Below are 8248 nucleotides of genomic sequence, written 5' to 3'. Positions count from 1 at the left end.
CCGGGTCGTCGGTGTCTCGTAGCAGCACTTCGGAATCGTCTCGTGAGCAGCTTGTAGCAGAAAGATCGCTTGTGAGTTGTTCATTCAAGAAGCTGCTCGAAGTCCCCTTATAAAGGGCATCTAAGGCGCCTTGAAAGCCATCCAAGGCGCCTCCACCGCTCCGATTCCATCGTGCAGATAAGCGCTGACCATTCTGCGCTTATCACAGTTGAAGGCGCCTCCATCACCACTCAAGGCGCCTTCAACAGGTCCAAGGCGCCTCCATCACCACTCAAGGCGCCTTGAACACTGTTTCGCAGCCAGCTCTTCCTTTGTACCCGAGGCGCCTCCAAGCTCCATGGAGGCGCCTTGGACACTGTTCATCCGAGGCTTTAAGTTGCTCCTTTGCACCTGCAAGATACGTTAGTCCCAAACACTATCCTGCAGCACAAAGCTAGCACATAATACAATAGATATTATAAATGAAGTATTAACAGTCTCCGGATTGTCCGAGTCTGACTTCAGGTTTCCAACCGGAAACCCTAGGTCGACCCGACGCCTACTGTTCCCTCTACGGGGAATGCGTCCTCACCTACTCCACTCAGGAGATTTACTTGTTGCCAGTACGTCCTCCAGATCGACTGGACTTTCCGCCTAGGGTTACAACCCCCTAGGACCTAGGGTTACCGCCCCCTAGGGTTTTTCTCCACCTAGGGTTACCACCCCCTAGGACCTAAGGTTGCCGCCCCTTAGGGTTTTCCTCCACCTAGGGTTACCGCCCCCTAGGACCTAAGGTTACCCCCCCTTAGGATTTTCCTTCACCTAGGGTTACCACCCCCTAGGACCTAAGGTTACCCCCCCTTAGGATTTTCCCTTACCTAACCGCAGTTAGGACTTTCCTCCACCTAGGGTTACCACCCCCTAGGACCTAGGGTTACCACCCCCTAGGATTTTCACCTGCCTAACCGCAGTTAGGACTTTCCTGAAACACTCATTCAACATGTTAGATAACAGAAAATCTTAACTTTGAATCCCTTTGTCATTATCAAAACTTAGGTTCGATCGTCGGATGCTTCCTGCACCAACAAGCTAGTGTACAAGTCATATGCTTTTAGCCTAAAGATCATACTTGGAAATTGTTTTCTAAAACCATTTCAAAATAAAATGCAAGAATTGGAATAAAAAAAGAACTAAAACAATTAGAAAAGGCAAGACAAGTAAGAATGAAACAAAATAAAATGCATGAATCAAAACTTAACTATTGAAAGAATCAATTCATCGAATATAAGATAGGCAAGAAACAAATAACATGAGCGCGTGCAATTCTAAAAATGGGAGAAAAATCCAAGTACAATCATTCATCAACCAACAAAAAGAAACACCATCTACATCAAACCAATAACCATGCTAAAAGGGGCAGCTATTTGGAATTATGATGAAGGCCGGAGGGATCACTGTCTAGAATGGATGAATGACTCTCCTCTTCTAATCCGAAGAGGAGAGAAGGCCATGGAATCACCGGAAGAGGGCTATCTGAAAGAAGATATGAGTTGTCACCGACGATGATATCTCCTCTTTTAGCCCGAAGAGGAAGATGGCTGGAGATGAAGATGGTGCGAAGTCGGGTCAAACTCCCTTGGTTGTTGTCTTTCGTAAGATGATATGAGGATGGACTGGAGGCTGCCCAACAGTTGTGAGGGTGGAGATGGTGTTGTCGACAGTTTGTGGTAAAGTGATGGTGGAGGAGGTAGTGGCTGCGTTGGGTGTGAGATGCGCGAGAAGATGATTGTGTTCCTTTGTCAAACTAGGGATTAATCCTGTAGCTTCTTAATGGATCCAAGTTTACTGCTTCTTGGAGTGAGAAGAGGCTGAATCCAGATTAAATAAAACTCCTTGGATAGATTGGGCTTCTTGGATAATCCCCTTTGATTGACTTAGTTGAACCCAATCTTTCTAAGTGTGAACTAACCTTCAACTTGAACCAAGTACCAAAATTCAATATACTACAAGATCAAGTTCACATTCTAAGAAATAATCTCATAAATGAAAGAAAAATGCAAGGAAGCTCAAAATAATCCTCAAATCGTAAACATGATATAAGGTGCAAAAGTAAGCATATGAGTGGATAAAAATATCAAATAACAACCCAAAATAATGGTCAAATTGTCGCTTATCAAGTCGAAAATCAAGATTAAAACCAAAATCTCGCAAGATTGTATTATATTTTAGTTTCCTAGGTAATACTGTCTACCACCTTGCTAAATCTCAAAGGAAAGAAAATATACCAAGCAATTGATAGCTTCCACAATAACGACGATATGCTTTGAGGTTAACATTTAACCCCCATATTCACTGACAATCTACATTGAGACAAACATTTAGTCCCCACCCACTACGATGGGGATGTGTAGGCAAGCACCTACTTACGAAAATGGGGATGTGCATGTGGCAAGAGCCCACCCACAATGACGGTGAAGTTTAGAGGAAGCTGAGCCCCACCCACGACGACCTTGAGGAATCGAAGTTTTAAGCGACGATGGGGATGTACAAGCGGCGAACATATCCCCACCCATGACGACGATGAAGTTTCCAAGAAACTTCCAAATGTGTGAAAACCCTCATTATAAAAGAAGGGAGAGATATCTCACATCACAATGAGAAGTAACACTTCTTTGAGAAGTGACACTCTATCCATAGTTCCTCATTAGACCGTCCCCACACACTCTTAGAGCTAATTAGTACGGTATATCAATATCGAAAACACATACCGTACCAAAACTTTGAAATATAAAAAAAATCATATCGATACCATATTAAAATTTTGGTATACTAAATTTTCAGTATACCAAAACTTAGGTATACCAAAATTTCAATATGCAGAAACATCGTTATACCAAAATTTTGGTATACCTATTTTTGATATGGTATAAATTCTATACTGTTTACACTCAAATTTTAGTATTGGTAGTGTGATCCAATTTGCCTTGACACTTCACCATTAAAAAGAGAGAAAATTAAATTGTTGGTGAAATCCACCTCCAAAGTTTTAATATCCAAATATGTTTAATAGAGCTTGATCAAGGGAAGTGCTAGACGTGGTTAGGCAAGGGTGAGAAGTCAACCGAGTGACTAGTTCTAACTGTGGTTAGGAAAGGAAATTCCTAATTGCGGCTAGGCAAGGAAAATCTCGGTAGATCGTGGAAGCTAGGTAGAAGGATTTGATAGGTATAGAGGACCCGATATCGAATCCCTGGTGGACCAATCCAATGCTGAGTCCTGGTGAGTAAAGTCAGGTGGAGAAAACCCTAGAGGGAGGTAACTAGAGGTTCTGGTGAGTGAAGCAAGATGGAGAAAATCCTAAGGGGAGGTAGCCTTATGCAATGAGAAGTCTTGGAGGAGGGAACTCTAAGCAAGGTTGATCGAATGGTTTCCTGTCGACTGGACCAGCGAATTTTGGTAAATCAAAGTTTAGTTTTTCTATAGTATTTTACATTACTATTATTATTGTTGGCCAATTTAGTATTGCAGAAAAAGTCTTAGGGGATCAAGCGATCAGACACTGAGCAAAGAAAATCCAAATAGTTCTAGAGGATTGATGTTTGGCAAGTAGGTTAATGTAAGCAACTAGAGAGGAGTGACAGTGATGTCATGTTCTGGAAAGGAATAACCTAAGGTCACTGATCCAACTAAAAAAACCATAAATATTTTCAAGTTGAGATCAAGATAGTTTTACTATCAATTACTACTCATGCATCATATATTACTGTGCTAACTTTATTTTGCAAGAGTATTTGTTTAACTCTATTTTGTAGGAATCGATTGTAGGATTGATGCATGCTAAGGGGGGGGGGGGGGGGGTTAATAACACTCGTGGCTTCTTCATTCGTTTCAGAAAACTTGATCAGAGATGTATGCAGTGGAAATAAAGAAACAAGATAGAAACGAAAAGTAAGCGCTAACACTTTGGTTTTACTTGGTTCGGAGCCTGTGACGACTCCTACTCTAAGGCCTACGATCATTGATCACTTACGTTGGGTAGTCCACTATAAGTTTGGAAATTCTTTACAAAGAACTAGTACAAGTATGAAGCTTTACAAATATTGAAATACAACTTTCTACCAACGACTTGGTGAAATCAATCTTCTGGTTTGGTCGTCGTCGGGAGTGTGTGCAAGGGCTTAACTTGTTCTCAATTGATCGTGCTGAATATGTTGTTCGAAGTTGTTGTCGACCCTTCTTTTATAGTTGAGCCAGACCTGATCCAGATCTACTAATCTCGGGATCAGTCTTTGACTCGACATTGATCGGTCGACAGATCTAGTTGTTCGGTCGACCAAACCCTCTGAATCTGCCCAGCTTCTCGTCCATATGCTTCTGCTCAGATAAGAGTCTTCATTCAGTCGACCAATCCCACCATTCGATTGACCGATCTCGTTGACCTCACTCGTTTATATGACTCAATCAATTTGGTTCGAAGCTAATCCATCGGTCGATGGATTGAACCTCCCTGTTCGATCGACCGATCCCCTTCACCATGAGTTGGAATCTAATTTGTTCACTTAGTGGTTCAGTCGACCGATCTAAAGGTTTGGTTGACCGATCAAGGCTGACTCTTCAACCTGCAACATGTTAATTTCTTGTAAAATAGATATTAGAAAATAGGCAGATAACATGTGAAGTAAAATCCATTTTGATAGTCATCGAATTGTCCGGTTCTGACTTTCAGATTTCCTCCGAAAATCCTAGGTCGAACTGACACCGACTGTTCCTTCTTCGGGGAACACATCCTCACCTACTCCTCTCAAGAGAGTTACCTTTTGTCAGACCGGTCCTCCAGATCGACTGAACTTTTACTCAGCGCCTGAGACTTCAGATCTTCATGCTGGACGTCCGCTCAACGACCCGTCTAATCTTTCACCTGGTTCGCGACCACCAGGATTCACCTAGAGTCCTCGACTCCAAGATTTCACCCAAAGTTCATGACCTGCCAAGACTTTCCACTTAGGATTACCACCCCCTAAGACTTAGGGTTACCTCCCCTAGGATATTCCATAACCTAGGGTTACCTCCCTCTAAGGTTTTCCATAACCTAGGGTTACCACCCTCTAAGACTTAGGGTTATCTCCCCCTAGATTTTTCCACCTACCTAGAATCCACTAAGACTTTTGCCTAAGTACATTTAGGACTTTCCTACAAGCTCATTCACACTTGTTAGACAACGAGTAACCTTAACTTTGGACCCTTTACTATAATGAAAACTTAGGTTAGATCATCTGGTACTCCCTGCACCAACACCAATCTGATTGGTCAATCGAATCTATGAATCAATCAACCAAACCTAAATGATATGGCAGAGAAAAGATCGCGTAGAAGCAAACATGGAAGTCATGCTAATCGGTCGACCGAACAATTAATACATTTAATGAAAAATTAATGGTCAATCTCGGTGAACAGGGAAAATACACAGATTGATCGACCGATCAAAGGGATCGGTCAACTAAATAATAAATTCTATTAATGAGGCCATGATCGGATCTGGACGAAGAAGGAAAGCTGGTGGATCACCGATCGATAGGGAGATCGGTCGATCGAAAGGATCAGTCGACCGAACATCTTTTTGGTCGACCAAACGAAGCTTATAAAAAGACATTGAGATCTCAGCTAACGATATACTGCTGTATAATCCTCTGTTGATCTACACCTCAAACTACATGTGCTAGCTACTACGCTAAGAAGTGCCGACGAGCTTCATCTTTTACTCTTTGTCAGTATACTTTTATTAGCTTGCATTATTTATAAGAAGATAGTAGTGTGTTACTATCTTCCATTTTATTTGTACAAATTACTTTTTTTCAAAGGTTTTAGGAAGAAGAATTATAGTAAAAATGATGCGATCAAGGATTATGAGTCTTGGAGTAAGAGTCAATATAGGCTCTGTACTAAGTAACCACCTGAGTTATCTATTTTCCTTTTGATATCTTATTTTCCGCTATCTTACTTTAATATTTATTTTATGAATTGTTACAAAAGAAAAAGTTTTAACGAGCGATATTTACCCCCCCCCCCCCTCTATCACTTCATTTTGATCCATCACAAATAACTTTCATTAAAATTTTGTGTACTTGAAATAACCCAAAACATGAGTAGAAAATTAAGATTAAAACTCAAGTCTCTCAAGATTGTATTACATTTCTTGTTTCCTAGATAATATTGTAGGATCAAAAACATCGCTATAGGGGGGGGGGGGGGGGGGTTGAATAATGCTCGTCGTATGCATTTAAAATTCATTCAAAAAATCATAGAGTCGTGTAGTGGAATTAAAAAGATAAGAAAGAAGGACACAAAAGAACACGGTAATTTTTACTTGGTTTAAAGCCTTCGATGACTCCTAGTCTAAGACCCAGGTTCTTTTGACCTATCGATAGGTAATCCATGAAAATTCTCTACCGGTAAACCTTGGTAAAGTAATTGAGTACAAATAACAAGAATAAGGAAGTGCAATAACTAAAAAATAAGTGTTACGAACACAAGGATGAAGAAGTTGTGAGCTCAGGTGCTGGAGTTGATTCGTCTATAGCAGTCGGGTGAGATAACATTGTAGGATAACAGTAAAACAATGTTTGAGTAGCCAAACGATCGTAAATGAGTGTAGAAGTTGATGTGGTAAGGTTGCTGGTCGAGGCTCCTTTTATAGTTATCTCCAGGCACCTAGACCACCCCCGGGCGCTTGGATTGAGGCCTATCTGGTCCCACTTCATCAATAAATTATCTATGTCTAGGTGCTTGGACCCGATCCGAGTGCTCAGACTCGGTCCGGATCCTCAGACCTGGTCTGGACGCTTGGACTCGGTCTAGATGCCCGGACCGCTAATGTGGCTGCACCTCAGCAAAGCTCTATCTCGTAGCCTCTATCCACTCCCAAGCATCTAGACCAACCCCGAGTACTTGGACGCTGATGTTGGAAACAAATCAGAGTGCACCACCTTATTTACATGGGTGATTGTGTTGGGGCCAATCTAGGCACCTGGACCACCGGGCACCTGGACCCTACCCGAGCACCTAGAGACCCTTTTTCCAGTTATTTGATTTCCTGCATCACAAGGCCAAAATAACCAAGTATAACCTATAAAACAGAGTTATTATAATATTAAATGATAATTATATCATATTTTACCAAGATCAGGATCTATTTATGGTCTCATCTTAGACTTCCAAAAATGACTCTAAGTTGGACCAGTACCTATAGTCCCATTAGGACTCGTCCTTACTGGATTACTCTCCTCTAGTGACTTAGCTTCACTTATCATTTGCAGTCACTTGACTTGCCTCTCAACCCACCATGTCTTCTTGCCAGTTGTCAGGTCCGAAGACCTAATTAGATTTCAGCCAACTGTTACGTTCCGCAGACCCACCTGAACTTCTTGTCAGATATCAGGTCACACCTTGACCTATTTGAACTTTGTGTCAGTTATCAGGTCCTCAGACCTAATTAGGCGTCAACCTGATGTCAGATCCCCTAGATCCCTCAATTACTACATAGTCAATAAAAGTATCAGATAACATAAAATTTAACTTTAACCATTTATCATTCATTAAAACCAAAATTCAATTATTAGTGTCAACTACACTAACAAATATCACCCACCACCTTGCTAAATCTTTGAGGAGCGAAAATTTGACAAGCAATTATTAGTTTTCACGATGATAACGATCTGCTTTGAGGTAATCATTTAGGTCCCATGGTCACCGACGATCTACTTTGAGGCAACATTTAGCCCCCACTCATGAAAATGGGGATATGCAAGCGGCGAACATTGAGCCCCACCTAAGATCCCACCCACGATGATGGTGAAGTTTAGAGTAACCTAAACCCCACCCACAATAACTTTGAGGAAACTTTGATTCGGGAATGTGCAGGTGAGCCCCCACCCACGATGATAGGGTTGTGTAGGCGGCGAACATGACCCCACCCATGACAACAGTGAAGTTTCAAGAAAACTTTCAAATGTACGAAAATCCTCGTTATAAAAGAAGGGAGAGACATCTCATAAAATAAGAAAATTGAAGAATTTTTGTTACAATTTTTGTACTTGAAATAACCCAAGACATAAGGAGTAGAAAATCAAGATTAAAACCCAAATCTCTCAAGATTGCATTACATTCTCGTTTTCTAGGTAATACCACCTACCTCCATGATAAATCTCCAAGAGACACAAATTTGACAAGCAATTGCTAGTTTCCACGGTGATGACGATCTGCTTTGAGACAA

This window comes from Zingiber officinale, chromosome 5B (genome assembly GCF_018446385.1).
Source record: "Zingiber officinale cultivar Zhangliang chromosome 5B, Zo_v1.1, whole genome shotgun sequence".
Classification (NCBI taxonomy): Eukaryota; Viridiplantae; Streptophyta; class Magnoliopsida; order Zingiberales; family Zingiberaceae; genus Zingiber; species Zingiber officinale.
This window is presented reverse-complemented; position numbering follows the sequence as displayed.